This window comes from Schistocerca americana, chromosome 2 (assembly GCF_021461395.2).
Source record: "Schistocerca americana isolate TAMUIC-IGC-003095 chromosome 2, iqSchAmer2.1, whole genome shotgun sequence".
Taxonomy (NCBI): domain Eukaryota; kingdom Metazoa; phylum Arthropoda; class Insecta; order Orthoptera; family Acrididae; genus Schistocerca; species Schistocerca americana.
In genome coordinates, this window is record NC_060120.1 from 201,025,054 (window position 1) to 201,045,606 (window position 20,553).

General features: G+C 41.4%; 1 protein-coding gene and 1 pseudogene across 2 annotated transcripts in view; one reads left to right on the top strand and one right to left on the bottom strand.

The window, feature by feature from the left end:
• LOC124596048 (juvenile hormone acid O-methyltransferase-like) overlaps nt 1-20,553 on the top strand; it is an 80,347-nt gene that overhangs the window by 38,164 nt on the left and 21,630 nt on the right. The gene's annotated exons all lie outside the window — the stretch shown is intronic.
• LOC124596900 lies at nt 4,677-4,794 on the bottom strand (annotated as a pseudogene).

Consider the following 20,553-nt stretch of genomic DNA (forward strand, 5'->3'; position numbering starts at 1 on the left):
TTTTTCATTACAAACTTTTTCGAATTTCGCGCAGCGTCTTATTTAAACGAGAATATCACAGTAATTATGACCACTAGGGAGATCATGGCCAGTTAAGCATGAAGCTGACATATAAAGCTATATGTAGCGCAAAAATTAATTTGATGAATAGTTTCTGTAAAATCGTCTGAGAAAGACAGCAGAGCTAGTGGAGCATTCATGACCTTTTATTCATACTGCTGCTGCTACACCTTGATTAGGAGGCTAACCAGGACAGTCTTTGTGCACCCATATACGCGCATAGCTCCACTGGACAGTGCGGAGAGTCAGTATGCAGACTACTGGCCTTCTTTCTGTTTACACTTAGAATGGTGTCCAAAATTAAAGCAGTAGATTGCTATTTATCTATCATGCGTCTAATTAATTCACGATATAATCATACAAACTGTCAACAGATGTCGTTACAATCGTGTTCTGCATGGAAGACAGCATTCCAATCAACGAAAAACCATGCCCACAATGACGTCAGAGCACTTCTCAAGTGGGGTTGTGTTTGCAGGAGAGTCCCACATCCACAATAACTCTGTACACAGTCACAGATGGTGCAGTGTGGCACAGAGAAGATGCCTACAAACTTTCGGCTGCGCAGAAGAGTTGCAAACTGATGTGGCCCGACGACTTAATGTGACTTGTTCTGTTGTTTCTCATATGACGCGACAGTGTATAGAAACTGAAACTATATCCCAGAGACGAGGACAGGGTCGACCACGAATGACACCAGAAAGAGTGGACCGTTATTTGGCTGTAAGGGCACAATGGTACGGCCTTACTACTGCACTGCAAATGTCATCTGACGTCGCAGCATCCACTGATCGTGTTGTCACGCCAAACAGTGTACAGAAGTCTTTGGTAGCGTGCTCTTTACTGCCGGATACCTGCCGTATTTCTATCCCTGACGTGTCTTCACAGAAGGGAATGTCTAGTCTGGAGTCGTCAACATGCCATCTGGACGGTCGAACATTGAGCCAATATTCGTTTCACATAGAAGTCCCGATTTTGTCTGGAGAGTGATTCTCAACGGATTCGCACCTAGAGGGCGCGTGGTACACAATTTCGGAACCCTAACATTATGGAAAGAGAACGATATCGAGGAGGATCCCTAATGGTGCGGACAGCAATTATGTTGAGCACTCGAATACCTCTTCATGAAACTGTACGGATGAATCAGCAACATTTAATTGCTGTCAAATACCGTAAGATCTTGGGATCTGATGCACGGTTGTTGCGAGGTGCTGTGGTCCCAGACTTCGTATTGATAGACGATGATGCTCGACCTCATAGAGCACGAGTGGTTGATGTTTTTGTGGAAACAGAAGATATTGAGAGACCTGAGTTTCTCCTGGCGTAAACAATTTTCAAACAACTTACTGGAATTCAGCCAGGTAGTATAAACAGCGACCGCAAATATTTCGGAGGGACCACACCCCGCCATTTTCAAGGCAAACTGCAACGGGCAGGCAATGTACAGGCAAATTTAAAACCTCGATTCTCGGACTAATGCAGGAAAGATAACACACACACACACACACACACACACACACACACACACACTGAACACCAGTGCCATCAAAGGTGACCAAAGACAGAGATATCGATAGTGAGACTACGAACTAGCAGGTGAGGTAACGTTGACTCTGTCCCTCTGTTTTTTGACAAGGGAGAGAGCAGGATTCCAAACAGAGCTTAAACAAATACCTCCATCCCTGTTTACAACGTTGCTCGCTAATTTAATCTCAACTGCCTCCTTAATAACACTGTCCCAATAGCTGGACGTGCATGCCAATATCTCGGTGTTGTTGTATAACATAGAGTGACCAGTATCCAAGCAATGTTCGACAATAGCAGATCTACTTGGCTGCTGTAATCGTGTGTGCCGTTTATGCTCAGTACGTCGGTCCTCCACGGTCCTGATAGTCTGACCAATATACGCCATGTCATAGCTACAAGGAATGCGATATACATCCGCCTTACGCAAACCAAGATCATCCTTAACGGAACCCAAAAGCACTCTAATTTTAGAGCTAGTTCGTAGTCTCTCTATCGATATCTCTGCCTTTGGTCACCTTTGGTGGCACTGGTGTTCAGTGTGTGTGTGTGTGTGTGTGTGTGTGTGTGTGTGTGTGTGTATCTTTCCTGCATTAGTCGGAGAACCGAGGTTTTAAATTTGCCTGTACATAGCCTGTCCTTTGCAGTTTGCATTGAAAATGGCGGGGTGTGCTCCCGTCGAAATATCGGCGGTCGCTGTTAAGGCGACTTGGCTGAATTCCCGTAAGTTGCTTGAAAACGGAAGATATTGCACGCATGGCGTAGCCTGCTCGCTCTCCCGATTTGAATCCCATAGAGCATGTCTGGGATGTACTAGGGAGATTGGTTGCATCACGTCTGCATCCACCAACCACTCTCAAAGACTCGTAAGCAGCTCTGTAGGAAGAATGGGCGTTATTGCCTAAACATGAGATTGAGGACTTCATTCGTCTCTTGTCCTGTCGCTGTCAGGCCCGTACTGGTGCCTTAGGTGGCCACACCCCATACTGAGCACAATGCGTGTGCAAATTCGTTAAGTTGAAAAAAAAGGAACGTTTTTGGCTACAGTTATGCATGTTGTAGTTGATTACGTTATGTATTTTTTAAATTGTTTCTACTTTGCTTCCACCTGTTTATACTGTTTTGATTATTGCGAGCGTTAGTGGCTATCGCTGGTTGGCTAGCGACATTGCCGCATTGCTCTTTAAATCTTCATGTATAAGATTTAACGGATGGAGAACTGACATAAACTGTTCCAGATCTGCCTCCTGCACGTATATAAATTTCTCCTATATATGTGTAGGTAATTTAGATTTCAACAGCCAGATACTGTGTTTGTGCGATATGTGCTTATTCCAATATCTCTTCTTGTTCAAATATCGTTCAACATACTTTCTTAATCTGCCATACTTCGCATTGCACTGTTATTGATCATATACTTCCTTTCGAAGACGTTGCTGAATCGATGCCGACCAGAACCGGTTCAAAAAAGCCCAGAGGGCAGCATCTCCTTGTATATAAAGCGTTATCAATTTGATCTTTTGTTCGTCACTCCAGGATTAAGGTAGTATGCCTCTAAATCCTTTTATAACAACATCTGGATGTCGGGAATTTTTTTCTCCGGCACATATACATGAAATCGTCGGTGTTTCAGAAGCCTTTCTTCTAGCACGATGGGCGACAGTGTCGGTCCAGCACCTGCTTCTTCGAATGAACAATTGGTGCATGGACTGACCGGTCCCGTTGGTTCTCTGTACTGTCTTTCGTGCGGATCTGCGTAACTGTATGCATCACTGACACACTCATTTAAGGGGCGACAGCTCATGCGCGGTACTTCTGATCGCAGCTAATTCTTGTCGCAGGTTACTAACCTGTGCGATTAGATCTTCGCGCCATTGTGGTTCAGTCCTTCCCTAAGTTGTTTCCATTCATTGTTTACAGCATCGTTCGGTGGACTACATTTACGCACGACTTCCTGACCTACAGCCTGTGCAGCTGCACGTAATTCACTCCTGACTGATTCATTTATGTGTGCTTTCTGGGTTCGCAGTTAAAACGAAAAGTCATTTTCATGTTCTTGGTGCTTCTCTTTAATTTTCTTTCCTTAATTCCGCGGCTAAATTTCGGGACTTGTAACACCCCCTCCTCTGTGCTACACTTTGTAATGACAAGTGTTGTTAAGGATCCCCACAAAGTGGAATAAGGCATCTGATTCGAAGTAAAATCATGCTGTTGTAACTTATCAAGAGTTATTACCGATTCGTTGTTAACCCACTTTTCTTCTAATGACTATAAACAGTCTCGGTCAACCGAAATATTAATCAATGGTCGATTTGAAATTCCAGTAGTTTGTTGTTTTGACTTCCTATTCATTACAAACTTACAGTAGCCAGCGCACTGGACGATCAACTCTAGTATACTGAAATACTGAAATAACGACAATGGCAGCGTAACTAAGCTCATTTTGTTACTCACGTACGACACTACTCAACTTCTAACAATACATTGACACAGCTATGAAATGGTAATGCTACAGCGAAATGAAGGTTTCTTTTCTGGCTGTTAAACAGAATAACTGCTTAAAGCACTGGCATTGCCCTTTAATTTCTCATTAGCAAAAGGGTTTGTGCACAGCAGAATGTTACGTTACTCACGTTAGTGCTTAATGTTAGGTGCATTGAGTATACCTGTATGGAAACATGTTTGCATTTTCTCTTATGTATTAGCTTTGAAAATGGAGCAGTAATTGAATACGTTTTTTGGTGTAGTGATCTTAGCAATAACTGTAGCGTAATGCTCACTGCAATGCTTAGGACGTTAATAATAATAACGTAAAATTGAAAAACTGACCTTCATATTTTGAAGGTTGAAACGTAATGCCTTTTATTTAAGAAACTGAAGAAAGAACTCCTCCCGAACAGGCCATGTAGGCCCAACGGTACCGATCGGCCGCCGTGTCATCCTCAGCCCACAGGCGTCACTGGTTGTGGATTCGGAGGGGCATGTGGTGAGCACACTGCTCTCCCGGACGTATGTCAGTTTGAGACCGGAGCCGCTACTTCTCAATCAAGTAGCTCCTCAGATTGCCTCACAAAGGCTGAGTGCACCACGCTTGCCAACAGCGCTCAGCAGACCGGGTGGTCACCCATCCAAGTGCTAGCCCAGCCCGACAGCTCTTAACTACGGTGATCTGACGGGAACCAGTGTTACCACTGCGGCAAGGCCGTTGGCATTTAAGGAACTATGTTAAATGAAAAACAGTCTGAGAGGTGTCACTGGAAACGTGATAGTACTGACGATTGTTAAGATCATTTAATCTGAGCATGACCAGTTACTTTTGTAAAATACTTTAATAGTCTTTTCAAGAAATTAAGGTTATTACCTTTGGGTTTCAGAAAAACTTAGATCACACTGTCATTAATATTTAATTTGTTCAATTGTGAGCGGTTAACACAAAGCATTATCAAAGTTTCGACTGTTTCAAACTTATCACAAAAAATGTCGGACTAATATTCACTCATGCAAATAAAGTTCTCTTTTAATACAACTCGGAATTTCTCTTAAGAAAAGGAAGGAGCCTATCATGGAAAATATTTGGGCTGAAATATAACAAATATCACAATGAAAAAGTGTGTCAATATTGTCAGTTCTAAACACTGGTATGCCTGTACAAACTCGTACGATAAACTGGTTAGATCTTACTTTGGGCTGAATTTTCTTAGGTGGTTTGGCGGATAACATTATGTAGCAATAAATGGTATCGGCTCTTCATGGCATCGATTTACAGTATGCAGCATTGGGCCCGCAGCACGTTTTGTTGACAGTTAACATCTTGAGATCTTGTTCTGTGCTCACATAATTCCAAATACTGCCTGTCCATACAAAGTCTTCTTACTGCAGCGTAGCGACGAGCATTTCGATATCATTATAAGCGCACACAAATCTAAGCACAATTCGACTGTAATATGTTTCGAACTATCCTGAACTCTGAATACTTTTACAAGAAATACACGGGCATTTAGTTCATCCCCTATCTTTAAGAACACAATAAATTTAACACAAATGGTCTTCGTTGACCATCAAAAGAAACAAGTAACCAACTTCGTGGCTCTTTCCTAGCAGGGAAGTATGTTCACAACTAAACGCAGGTACTTGGAACAACAAAAACAAGATTTTCATAGTCAGAGTTCTTTCTCTATTAGTTAACTATCAAATATTAAGTCCTCATTCTTGAGGAGTGGAGCACATTGGAACAGATTAGCACTTAAGTTACGGTCTGTACAGTTTCGCAGTTCTGCAGTCTTGCCAAGTGAGTCTGGCAGAATGCCCACAGGCTGGCGAACCGGTTCAGAGTTCCCTTGGCGGCGGCGACGGCGACGGCGGCGTGCTGTCTGCGGTGCTGGATCCGGAGCAGACTTCCTCTCTTGGCTGGCTTGCCGTGACTGTCGCGGACGGGATCCTAATTACCCTCACCGGGAGGTACACTTCTTCCTGATTGGCTGCCAGTGAGACTGGCGGATGCAGAAATAGGTTCATGGGACGAGCGACCCCTCTCGCTGATTTACACGCTCTCTGTACTATGGTCTGGGGGACGCGAATGCCCTCGGTAGGTCGCGCTGCAAATGGCGGAGTCGGAATATCTTGTAGTCACAGGAGCTCAGCTGGCAACCAACCCGGCAGCGGTGTGTTGCCGTGTTGCGTCGGCGGTTGACGGCGTTTGCGATACGCCACATTTTACGTCTGAACGAGAAGCAGTCTAGTAAAGCAATGCAGTGGCTGCCTCTCCAACTATTTCGCGAGCAGTCGCATCCAAAGACATTAATGAAGCCTACCGATCGACACTCTTGCAGATGTTACCCCCTTGACTATTCCAGTCTATCTACGTACAGTACTTTTAAACATTTATTATTAATGTATTGACATATAGATCACTGAATTAAATAACATTTATAAACATATTCACCGCATAAACATTACAGAAAAATGAACACAATCCTAACCAAACATTAAAGTAAGACATCGATAGTCCACTGTCTCGTGATGTTACAAACTGGTCTGAGAATTGTTGCACAGATGTTTCCATTGCAGTCTGTGTTCTCTTTAACTCACCAACTTCAAAAGTCAATTGCTTTATTGTTCCGGGTGTACCTCCATCTGCTTTTTCTAATTATTTATTTCGGAACTTATTCCTGTAAGACTGACTTCAGTCTGATCTTCATGTTCTTGGCTACTTTATCAAAATTCTTTCATGCATATATCCAGAATTTTTGCTAAATGTTCGGGATTGGGTTTCTTTTTGTCGCCTTGTCTCTTATCTCGATCATTTAGCTTCACATCAAGATCTCGCAAAAGATGTTGAAAACTATTCGTCATATTTTCTAATCTGACATTCATGAATGGATCTGTTACTGGAGGTGGTTGTTGAACTGACGTATCTGTGTTTGTCACAATGGCAACTGTAATTACGAAGTTGCTTCAAATGGTTCAAATGGTTCAAATGGCTCTGAGCGCTATGGGACTTAACTTCTGAACCGGCCGTTGTGGCCGAGCGGTTCTAGGCGCTTTATTCTGGAACCGCGCGACCGCTACGGTCGCAGGTTCTAATCCTGCCTCGGGCATGGATGTATGTGATGTTCTTAGGTTAGTTAGGTTTAAGTAGTTCTAAGTTCTAGGGGACTGATGACCTGAGATGTTAAGTCCCATGGTGCTCAGAGCCATTTGAACCATTTTGAACTTAACTTCTGAGGTCATCAGTCCCCCTAGAACTTAGAACTACTTAAACCTAACTAACCTAAGGACATCACACACAGCCATGCCCGAGGCAAGATTCTAACCTGTGACCGTAGTGGTCGCGCGGTTCCAGACTGTAGCGCCTAGAACTGCTCAGCCACCACTGCCAGCTTGGAAGATGGGTTCCACCATGTTGCCACTTTAGACATTTTCCTGGGGAGTTATTTCTTCTACATGCCCAATTTTATTAATTTTACCAATGTTCGTTATAACAAAATTAGATATTTATAAACTTAATGTCAACTGCTTTGCAAAAATTGGGGTGCGTAGGAGCAATGCTATTATTAATGAAATTACTCACAGAAAATTCCAGCAAAAACTAGAGAAAAGTTGCGCCGACATTTTAACAACGTGCACAGCAAAAGCGGCCACCTTAGGGCCACTACCTTGAGTATACAACAGTTTGTATAAAATTTTTCTTTAAATTTTAAATTGAAATGAAACATTCCTTACAGATTATCATACGTATACAGTAAAATCTGAGGGTTCGTAAAATTAAAAGGCAAGCTACAGATCAAAAATGCTCTCACCCGGTATTTCTGCAGGTCGTTTGGATGGCAGCAATCTCATATTTTGATATCTGATCTTTTTCTCTTTAAACCCAAGTACGTTCAGATTGCGGTTTATTATGGTTTCCCTTCTTGATTTTTGTTTTTGTCCTCGCATTCGTCTTTATGCCTTCTCATCGGGCTTTGTTTGCAAGACAATACATGTAACAGGAAAAATATTTGAAAAATATGTACATAGAATGCCTCCAGTCATGCGTTGCCAATTTTAATGAAACTTTTCCTTATCGGGAGAATAAGATTTGAGAAAAATATCTGGACATGATAAAGTATGCAGTCAATTTAAGAGTTATTTGCCTCGGGAAAAGTACGTCAGAAGTGTGTTGGTATGATGCAGTTATCAATGTCACATAAATCACATACAAGTTGAATTACTGTATTTAACGTCGCTGGATTACACTTTACCATAATATTGACATTTGTCATGTATCAGACCCTGGCGGTTATTGTAGTTCTTCATTGTTTAAAAACATTGTTTGAGCTTGAGTATAATGTATTAATTTATATGTAAAAAATGTGATGACAAGCATATAATTGGACTTAAAATGTGTGCAACTTTGACTTTGTATGTAAGCAACATTTAAACGACAAAATGCGATATAGCTTTCGGTTGTTCCGTTCTCCAACAATGGATGCACATACATATGGATTCCTCTGAAACATAAAGAAACTAACATAAGTGATTAATGTGACGAACTAAAGGATGCTACAAATGATTTGCAAAACACCTTTTAAGTATGAAGTTAGCAGTTATCATTCAATAAAAATTACAAATTGAACAGAGCGGTTACACATAGCTCTGTTCAGTAAGAAAACGCAAGAAGTAGTGAATCGCAGAAGAGAAAGACCACGCTTCCTTACTTTTGTTTAAAAAAAATCAATTAAAAAAGGTGAAAAATTACATTATCTTTATAAGATACGCTTCAATTAGTTAGTTAAACGAGTACATTCATCAAACTGTCCCTCCATAATGGAAAAGCAGTCAGTGTCAATGACAATCGGATTGAACATGAGGGAGAATAGTTTCACACGGGGCTACCTGTACCGCTACCTACGATTTTATATTTCATTTGCACTGAGAGTTTAGGGATAGAAATAAGATCTACTAACTATTAGAGTGCATGTGTACATAAAGACTTCGCTTCATGTTTTTCTTTCATGCAGAGCCAGGCGTGCACCAAGTAGCGCTCCCTTATCTCACAGTATACGTATTAGATGCTGACTACGTACCGTGTGTAGAGAGATGCTTGTATTGGCCTCTGGACACATGCAGTCGCAGATATGGAGAGTCCTACAGAGAAGTTATCGGAAATTATCCAACCAGTTCTCCATGAGAAGCATAGACAAGATATGTTAAATACTCATCTTAAGCTTGTTAATGGTGAAATGAAATTATGAAACGAATGAAAAGTTCTTTTTAAAGTAAAAGGCAATTATTTAGCAACAAACCAATGTAGTAGTAATTCTACATTTTTTGAGCTGAGCATAAATTCATGTTGTGCTCATTCCATCAGCTGTTCGAGGACAGGACATCCCTGTCTTTCGAGGTTCTGAATAGACGCATTTTCGAATATTTCTTGAAACTAGGACATCTTCTCACTACCTTTTACATAAACTACGTTGCCTTTATGGTAATATGCCCGATGTGCCGACACCATCTCTTTATATTTCAGTCCCTCATCATCCCACTGTTTTGCATGGTGAAATCTACACCATATATAATCTACATCATATTCGGAAGGTACTTTCGGTTAACCATTTAACGTTTTTCTGGTGTTAGCACACTTACATAATAATTGTGAACTGACGGTTGTAGAATTCCTCGTTAATACATACCCAACATTGGAGAATGCGATCAATGTGACATTTTTAAACATGAAATACTCAAACTCATCATAAACCCCTTTGCACCTGCAATGATGTTTGCATCCTGAGACGCCATCGTAAAATACCTCATATGTTGTGTCAAACCTAAACATTTATGCCACACATTTCTGTGACTGGTGAATAATTCACAAGCCGATCATGAATTAACATCATGTTTGCGGCAGTAACTGAAGGGAAATTTTCTGATGATTCGAATACACTATGTATGTACACAGTTGGTTTACACCAGCCCTCGTATTGCTTTGAAAAGGCCTCACCACTTGGGATGATAAATCCTTAAACTTCTGTGGGCTGAGTGTGCATATGAACCCATCGTACTCGTAGTAGTGGGTAAAACCGTGCATAACTGTCATACAGTAGCCCATACACGTTGTCCTGCCGGTCTAGCTGCCTTGACGTTTGATTTTCTTGCGCGCATTGCCATATAAGTGAGTCAAATTCGTCCATGGTATGACCAGCGACCTAGAGCGTCACACGCTGGAATCTAAGATTTCAAGGCTCCATAATAGAATAATTGCGATCCATCTAACAAACTGCCACCTACAATTCTGCATACACTATGTGATCAAAAGTATCTGGACACCTAGCTGAAAATGGCTCACAAGTTCCTGGCAGCTCCATAATTCTGTAATTCAATATGGTTTTGGCCCACCCTTAGCCTTGATGACAGCTTCCACTCTCACAGGCATACGTTCAATCAGGTGCTGGAAGGTTTCTTGCGGAATGGCAGCCCATTCTTCACCCAGTGCTGCACAGAGGAGAGGTATCATGTCGGTCGGTGAGGCCTGGCACGAAGTTGGCGTTCCAAAACCACCCAAAGGTATTGTGTAGGTTTCAGGTCAGAGCTCTGTGCAGGCCAGCCAATTACAGGGATGTTATTGTCTTGTAGCCACTCCACCTCAGAGTGTGCATTGTGAACAGGTGATCGATCGCGTTGAAAAATGCAGTCGCCATCCCCGAATTGCTCTTTAACAGTGGGAACCAAGAAGGTGCTTAAAACATCGATGTAGGCCTGTGCTGTGATAGTGCCACACAAAAAAATAACGGGAGCAAGCCCTCTCAATGAAAAACACGATCGCACCATAACACCACCACCTCCGAATTTTACTGTTGGCTCTCCACACGCTGGCACATGACATTCACCTAGTAGATAGTGTCGGAAGTTCCATGCGGCTTTTCGCGGATGATGCTGTAGTATACAGAGAAGTTGCAGCATTAGAAAATTGTAGCGAAATGCAGGAAGATCTGCAGCGGATAGGCACTTGGTGCAGGGAGTGGCAACTGACCCTGAACATAGACAAATGTAATGTATTGCGAATACGTAGAAACAAGGATCCTTTATTGTATGATTATATGATAGCGGAACAAACACTGGTAGCAGTTACTTCTGTAAAATATCTGGGAGTATGCGTGCGGAACGATTTGAAGTGGAATGATCATATAAAATTAATTGTTGGTAAGGCGGGTACCAGGTTGAGATTCATTGGGAGAGTCCTTAGAAAATGTAGTCCATCAACAAAGGAGGTGGCTTACAAAACACTCGTTCGACCTATACTTGAGTACTGCTCATCAGTGTGGGATCCGTACCAGATCGGGTTGACGGAGGAGATAGAGAAGATCCAAAGAAGAGCGGCGCGTTTCGTCACAGGGTTATTTGGTAACCGTGATAGCGTTACGGAGATGTTTAACAAACTGAAGTGGCAGACTCTGCGAGAGAGGCGCTCTGCATCGCGGTGTAGCTTGCTCGCCAGGTTTCGAGAGGGTGCGTTTCTGGATGAGGTATCGAATATATAGCTTCCCCCTACTTATACCTCCCGAGGAGATCACGAATGTAAAATTAGAGAGATTCGAGCGCTCACGGAGGCTTTCAGACAGTCGTTCTTCCCGCGAACCATACGCGACTGGAACAGGAAAGGGAGGTAATGACAGTGGCACATAAAGTGCCCTCCGCCACACACCGTTGGGTGGCTTGCGGAGTATAAATGTAGATGTAGGTAGATTCGCCATACCCACACCCAGCCATCGGATCGCCACACTGCGTACCGTGATTCGTCATTCCACACAACGCTGTTCCACTTTTCAGTCGTCCAATGTCTACGCTCCTTACACTAAGCGAGGCGTCGTTTGGCATATACCGGCGTGATGTGTAGCTTATGAGCAGCCGCTCGACCATTAAATCAAGATTCTCACTTCCCGCCTAACTGTCATAGTCCTTGCAGTGGATCCTAATGCAGTTTGGAATTCCTGTGTGATAGTCTGGATAGATGTCTGCTTGTTACACATTACGACCCTCTACAACTGTTTGCGGTCTCTTTGTCAACAGACGAGGTCTGCCTGTACACATTTGTGCTGTACGTGTCCCTTCACGTTTCCAATTCAATATCAAATCGGAAACAGTGGATCTAGGGATGTTTAGGAGAGTGAAAATCTCGCGTACAGACGTATGACACAAGTGACACCGAATCACCTGACCACGTTCGAAGTCCGTGAGTTCCGCGGAGCGCCCCATGCTGCTCTCACGGTGTCTAATGACTACTGAGATCTCTGATATGGAGTACCTCGCAGTAGATGGCAGCACAATGCACATGATATGAAAAACTTATGTTTTTGGGGGTGTCCGGATACTTTAGATCACATAGTGTATTTCGTGTCTGCGGTTGGGAATTACAGGCGCCGCACATTGCTGCTCTGCAGATATGTGAACCACGACGGTCACCTGAGACAGCATTACACATCGAGAAGGAGTGCAGTATCGCTGCTCCGGCTTGTTACGGCAAACAGGATCACAATCTTGCCACTTGTTCTCAGCTGCACCAACGTAGTAAAACTTCTGTGTAGAATAGATCCATCAAACTTGATTCAGTCTTAGATAATTTCAGATTGCGTTATCCAAGTTTTGAGCCAGAGTCATTTGTTGAATCAGACTAACTTTAGTCCTTGCCAACTAGTCGCCAACCAATGGAGTGTTAACTATTCGTTGTATCTACTTGTGTTGCCAACAAATCATGTTTTGTCATCACGCTAACATGTTTTACTTTTCCTATTAATTTAGTCAATAAGTTTGTGCCATAACTTTTATAAAAGATCAGTCCTGCGTTGGTATATTAATCACCCATCAACAATTGACTAAAATAATGAAAGGACCACCATTTAATTAATATTATTTCAGCACTCAAGCTCATTTAGATTCTAATGAATGTGATAACCACCGAGTGGGGTAGCGCGGCAGTTAGCACACTGGACTCACATTCGAGAGTACGACGGTTCAACCCACGTCCGGCAAGCTTGATTTAGATTACCCCTGATTCCAGTAAGTCGCTTAAGGCAAATGCCAGGATGGTTCCTTTGAAAGAGCACGGCCAGTTTCCTTCTCCATCAGCCCGTAATCCGAGCATGTGCTACATCTCAGTGGCCTCGTTGTCGACGTTACGTTAAACATTAACCTACTCCTTCACAGAGCAGAGTTTCCAACACATGCAAACTTCTATCTGATAACGTCAAATGCTGGCTGTCAGCTACAAACACAGTCACAGGGAAATATCAGTTTATCAGATGCATGAGCCAGGTAGTGAAGTGGAAGGCTTACTAGTTAAAGTGATTGCGATCCCGGAGTAAACTCCTAATCGCCAGTAGCCTTTCACAACATAAAAGTCCAGTGTGGTCTTGCACCAATATGGACATCAATAGATCTTGCCCTAATTGTACGATGAGTATTTTCATTATATTCATCAATTTATTTATTTATTGTTCCGTGGGACCAAATTAAGGAGAAGTCTCAATGGTCACGGAACGAGTCAATACATGAAATTATAACACGATATTAGAAACAGATAAAATGAAATATAAAAAAAACATATTCAGGTGACAAGTCGTAAGTTTAAATGAAGAAAATCAACAATGTAGCACTGGAATTTGCTTAATTTTTTAGCTCTTCCAGGAGCTCCTCGACAGAATAGGAGTGAGCCATGAGGAAACTCTTCAGTTTAGACTTAAAAGCGTTTGGGCTACTGCTAAGATTCTTGAGTTCTTGTGGTAGCTTATTGAAAATGGATGCAGCAGAATACTGCACTTCTTTCTGCACAAGAGTCACGGAAGTGCATTCTACATGCAGATTTGATTTCTGCCTAGTATTAACTGAGTGAAAGCCCGCATCTCGTGGTCGTGCGGTAGCGTTCTCGCTTTCCACGCCCGGGTTCCCGTGTTCGATTCCCGGCGGGGTCAGGGATTTTCTCTGCCTCGTGATGGCTGGGTGTTGTGTGCTGTCCTTAGGTTAGTTAGGTTTCAGTAGTTCTAAGTTCTAGGGGACTGATGACCATAGCTGTTAAGCCCCATAGTGCTCAGAGCCATTTTAACTGAGTGAAAGCTGCTAACTCTTGGGAATAGGCTAATATTGCTAACAACAAACGACATTAAAGAAAATATATACTGTGAGGGCAATGTCAGAATTCCCAGATTTTTGAATAGGGGTCGACAAGACGTTCTCGAACTTACACCACATATAGCTCGAACAGCCCGTTTTTGAGCCAAAAATACCCTTTTTGAATCAGAAGAATTACCCCAAAAAATACCATACGACATAAGCGTATGAAAATATGCGAAGTAGACTACTTTTCGTGTTGAAGTGTCACTTATTTCAGATACTGTTCTAATGGTAAATAAAGCAGCATTTAGCTTCTGAATAAGATCCTGGACATGGACCTTCCACAACAGCTTACTATCTATCCGAACGCTAGGAACTTGAACTGTTCCGTCTCGCTTATAATATGCCTATTCTGTCTGATCAAAATATCGGTTCTTGTTGAATTGTGAGTTAGAAACTGTAAAAACTGAGTCTTACTGTGATTTAGCATCAAATTATTTTCCACAGGCCACAAACTTATTTCATGAACTACATTATTTGTTACTGTTTCAATATTACACACAAGATCCTTCAGTATCAAGCTTGTGCCATAAGCAAACAGAAATATTTTTGTATCACCTGTAATACTAGAATGCATATCATTTATATAAATAAGAAACAGCAGTGGCCCCAGCACAGACCCTTGGGGAACGCCCCACTTAACAGTGCCCCATTGGGACCGAACATCACTACCACTCTCAATATTGCGGAGAATTACCCTCTGCTTTCTGTTCTTAAAGTAAGATACTCCATAATGGTCCAACTTCTGCAGTAATATTTTGTGGTCAACACAGTCAAAAGCCTTCGTTAAATCAAAGAAAACACCTCACAGAGAAAAGAGAATATAGCATTTTCAGTTGTTAAGCCATTTCTAAAACCAAACTGAACATTTGACAGCAAATTATGTGAATTTAAATGCTCCAGTAACCTTGTATATACAACCCTCTCGATAACTTTAGCAAACACCGATGGCATAGAAATAGGTCTAAAATTGTCAACATTATCAATGTCTCCCTTTTTATAAAGTGGCTTCACTACCGAGTACTCTGATCGGTCAGGGAACCGACCACCCCTAAAGGAAAAGTTACGGATATGGCTGAGAACTGGGCTAACATACATAGAACAACACTTCAGTATTCTGCTAGATACCCCGTCATATCCATGAGAGTTCTTGGTCTTTAGTGATTTAATTATTAACTCAATCTCCCTCTTGTCAGTATCATGGAGGAGCATTTCAGGTAACAGTCTCGGAACACTTTTTTCTAAGAGTGCTATACGATTCCCTGCTGGGACCAGGTTTCTATTTAGTTTACCTGCTATATTCAGAAAGTGATTATTAAATACTGTACATATATGCGACTTATCAGTAACACGAACATTCCCGCTACACACTGATTCTATATCCTCGACCTGTCTCTGCAGACCAGCAACTTCCTTTACGACTGACCATATGGTTTTAATTTTATCCTGAGACTTAGCTATTCTATCTGCATACCACATACTTTTTGCCTTCCTAATAACATTTTTAAGCACCTTACAATACTGTTTGTAATGGGCTGCTGCATTCAGATGTTGACTGTTTCTAACGTTTTGATATAATTGCCACTTTGTTCTACAAGATATTCTTATCCCTCTAGTCAGCCACCCAGGCTGCCTGTTTCTGCTAGTACCCTGTTTTAAACGTTCTAACGGAAAGCAACTTTCAAAGAGCATGAGAAAAGTCTTGAGAGAAGCATTATATTTATCGTCTGCTGTATCAGCGCTATAAACATCTTGCCACTCTTGTTCCTTTATAAGGTTTACAAAGGTGTCTACAGCAACTGGATCAGCTTTCCTGAACAGCTGATGACTATATTTAACACGTGTTGCAGCACAAAAATCTTTTAAAGTAAAAATTTGTGCATCATGATATGAAAGGTCATTCACCTTTTTGCTAACAGAATGCCCTTCTAGTAATGAGGGATGAACAAAAATGTTGTCTATGGTTGTTCTACTGTTCCCTTGCACTCTCGTTGGAAAGAACACGGTTTGCATAAGATTATATGAATTAAAGAGGTCTACCAGCATCCTCTTCCTTGCACAATCACTTATACAATTAATATTGAAGTCACCACATATAACTAGCTTTTTGTATTTCCTATAAAGTGAACCAAGAACCTCCTCTAGCTTTGACAAAAATGTTGTGAAAGCGGAGTCTGGGGATCTATAAACAACAACAGTTAGAAGTTTAGCTCCGTTAAATTTAACCACACCTGCACAACATTCAAACACCTTTTCAGTGCAGTACTTTGAAACATCAATTGACTCAAATGGGATGCCCTTTTTCACGTACATGGCTACTCCCCCACGCCGCAAAGAGCTCCTCGAAAAGCTGCCAGCCAACCTGTATCCTGGTAAAGGAAGCCTCTAAATTATCTCCTTATTTAAGAAGTACTCAGATATACCAATAATTTCAGAGTCAACATCTATAAGCAGTTCACTAACTTTATCTCTAATACCTTGTATATTTTGATGAAACATACTAATTCCATTACTCGGATACCTAAGCTTTGTCAAAAGTGATTCCCTTGTTAGAGAGACTTCCCTTAAGCAGGAATACCTATCAGCTGACTTCAATCTAAAAAAGGTGCAGCTCTAACATCCACTACTGCAGGAATTTTCCCATGAGTGATCCCACCAACCCCACCTATGCTGTCACCTATAAGCTTTGCCAACCTCCGCTTCCCATATCTGTTGAGGTGCAGGCGATGTCTAGTGAAACCCGTCCTGCTGATAGACTCCACCGACACCACTGAAATGTGACCCATGCTTTCTGTCATCAGCGCACCCCCAAGTCTCATGTTATTACGCCTGACGGCTGTATTAAGATGAGGCAGATCGTGACGCTGAAACAGTTCCACGAAATGCACATTCGTGTTGCCAGTCTAGCTATTTGCATGGTACTAAGGGATTAAATTGCTTCCATATCCGAGTTTTGATTTTTCTGTTAATATGTCCAACAGAATTAGTTTTCAAATAGGAGTTTTTGTGCAATTACTACCTCGAAATGTGTGTTGCAGATTCGCCTCCATTATCGGTGTGATGATTGTCAGGACACTGATTCATTGCAGTTTGCAGCAATTGTACAAACACCTGTGCAGTTTTGTTCTCTGCCTTCAACTTCACGGGGAGGGCCCATATAAATTTGGAATATGCATCTACGTCCATTAAAACGTGCTTGAAATCTTTATTCAGTTGTGAATATTCCTGCATGTCTACTAGATCAGCCTGCCATAGATCATCCAGTCCTTGTATTATGACAAGGCTGTGCATGAATGTTTTGTAGCCTGGTCTGTTCACAAATAACGGTCTCCATAACTACTCGATAATATGTCTTTCCTAAGCTCTGATATTATTGATACGTTTTAATTTGTGTGACCTGTATTCTCCACAACTGCTGATGCTGTGGGTATTTGTTTGTTCCACGATTTCGTTTAGGTCATAGTAATATGTATATAATATGTATTCCAGAGGTAGAATTTTTAATCCTTTAAGCTGAACTTCATTGCCTTTGCCTGCATTGTGTGTAGCTTCTAATGTTAGTTTAGTTATATTCTTGCATTTTATATTCGTCTTTTAGGTGTCTTGGCTTTTCTATGTGCCTTAGTCATATGTAATATTTTACCATGTGCTTTATTCTCTGGGAATACACTTCGGCGTTCGAAGTTTTTAAGAATATTAGTCAATATACCAGGTGTTCTTTCAAATTCATTATTCCCAACTGGTATTGCATTCTCGGTTAAAAGTATAGTGTGATTACCAAACATATATGGCTTCTTAGTACTGACTCCGAAAGTTGTCTAACTCATGATCACTGGGACTTTTATTGAAATCTGTAATAGCACATTCTTCTTCTTTTTCTTCTTCCTCCTCCTCCTCTTTTCTACCTCCATCCATAGTGTGTGACAATCTTTGCATATTTTGTTACTGATTTAAACTTTTCTAAGAGACTGACTTGTTTGTGACTGCCCTAATTTTAGCAATCGTAATTTCCACTGAATGTCGTTATGCGCTTCAATAACCTTACACTTTGTCGCTTACATGGTATTGTATGCTAAACTGGTTTTGTGTTAGCATGCAACTTCCATATACTCTGAGACTACTGGTGGTGATGGGATGCATGTTCCATAGCTAATGTCTGAACAAAGCTGAGTATATTCAATAGCTTTGCATTGATTTCTTCAATTTGTTGCTGGGTTCTGGCTACTGTTTCGATAAGATCATCATGTTCCATTAATTTCGTGTTGTCTGCATGTACGACCTGTGCTAGCACCCCTAGATGAGTGCACTGTATTTGCATGAGCCTATCCATAGCCCACAGTATACTGATAGTCAGGTATTTTTGTTCTGTCTCTTAAACAGGAACTTGTGGAAGCTCCGTCTACACCGACCATCATTCAGTTTCTTCATTTTATCTGTAACCGAGAAGCCATACTGCAAGTGACTCCCCAAATCCATGCATATGTCAAGGATGACCCAAAAAAATGTTTTTTTGTTTAATAAAATTATGTGATTCTTCCTGATATTGAAAATATATACCTTATGTACAGTACCTCTCCATTGTCGTGTTTAAATGCCTTTCTAAAGCAGGTGCGGAGCACGAATGCCTGTCACACTACTGTTGTACACAAAACATTACCTACAACGTCTTGTTATTTAATTTTGGTGCAGATATTTCCATAACAACTTGTTTGTGTAATATCCTTGAACATGCCGACTGTGCTATGAGCAGGGGTTTATTGCAATCGAGCTTTCTGTTGATACAAGTAGATTACTTGAGTTCAAGTTTTCCAAGTGCTTTTATGTTGCAAACTATTTGTTGTGAATGTGTATTTCAACTATTTTACATCGTAAAATACGAAAAACGAAGAAGTTTAATTGCGGTCGTAAATTTTGCGGTAGTCAACATAAGTGTATTATTGGAAATCGTAAAAATGAAGAAATTGTTACGCTACAACAAAGTCAGTTTCGTCAAAAACTTCGCCAGGCAGTGCTTCAGAACGCAAGTTGAAACATCTTACCAAAAATGAACATGTTGGTGTTGAAAATATAAAAATAACCGTTACATTTTGATTAGTAAGAGCAAGCTTTCAGAATTGTTTTTGTGTGTTGCTAAATATAAACACTGTAATAGTGAAAAGCCCATTATGGTTAGTGATCATATAAGAGAACAGGCTTATCCAGAAAGATCGTAAAGGAATATCAAGTGTGTAAAATAACGAAATGCACAGTGTCATGTAAGATGCACAAAATATAACCAATTGAATATTCGCCTTACTTATTCCATGAGGTGTATTGAGAATATAAAAAAAGAAGTCCCACCAACACCTGTCAAACTCGAAAGATATGATAAGCGTTTGCATAATACCACAACAGAGTGAAGCATCTAAGCAGAGGGCAGCGAAAGAAACTATTTAGATATTAGACAGTCTACTGGTATTCTTGCTGCATTGGACGGTTCCTGAAGAAAGGCTATGTATCACTGCATGTTATTCTCACAATTGCTTCCGTAGATATATGCAATGTGTTGGATTGTGATTGACAAAACATTGGCAAGGTTGTGTCACTAAGGTAAATGAACAGAAATGTGACAAGAACTTCGACAATTTCAATGGTGGTGTGGAAAGCAAAGAGGCAGTCTCTATTTTTAGTAAGTAAATTGCTAGATGTGGTGCATGCGAGCTAACACCCCAAAGATGTTAGGGCTCACATGCGGCTCGTCTTCGTCGTAGTGTCTTGGCTTAAACTCGTCTAGGGGTTGAATTGGACGTGTCGCATTACACGCCCTAAACTAGACACCTGTGGCCTTTTGGTTAAATTGCCTGGCTGATGGCAAGTTTGCGAAATACAAAGTTAAATAACATATAATAACAATAATAATAATATTGGGAACTAAATTAACGACCCATAAATGATATAGGCCACACAGTTGCGATTTGGTTAGAATAATGTTTATTCAGAAAGCAGAATAAAATCGAAAGTGGTCGTATTTAGAGATACTGCTACACTCGAGCGCATATCCATTTGACACAGTTCGATCATTCACAATGTAATGCAAGTTAGAGTTCACACCAGGCGCGCGGCTGCTCACCGCTCAGCCTAAGTCCCGCGATGCCACACAACGCGAAATTTTCTAAGTCGTTTCATTTCATAGCTGCCTAAAGACCGACTGTCCACTTTCGCATCTGGTGTCTCCAGCCGTACTGTCCGCTTTCGCGTCTGCACCCGCACTGACCCTCTGCCCGTTACCGTCCGCGTTTCCCGCGCGCCGAATATCGCTCAACTGACTAGGGCAGTTCTTTCCTGAAG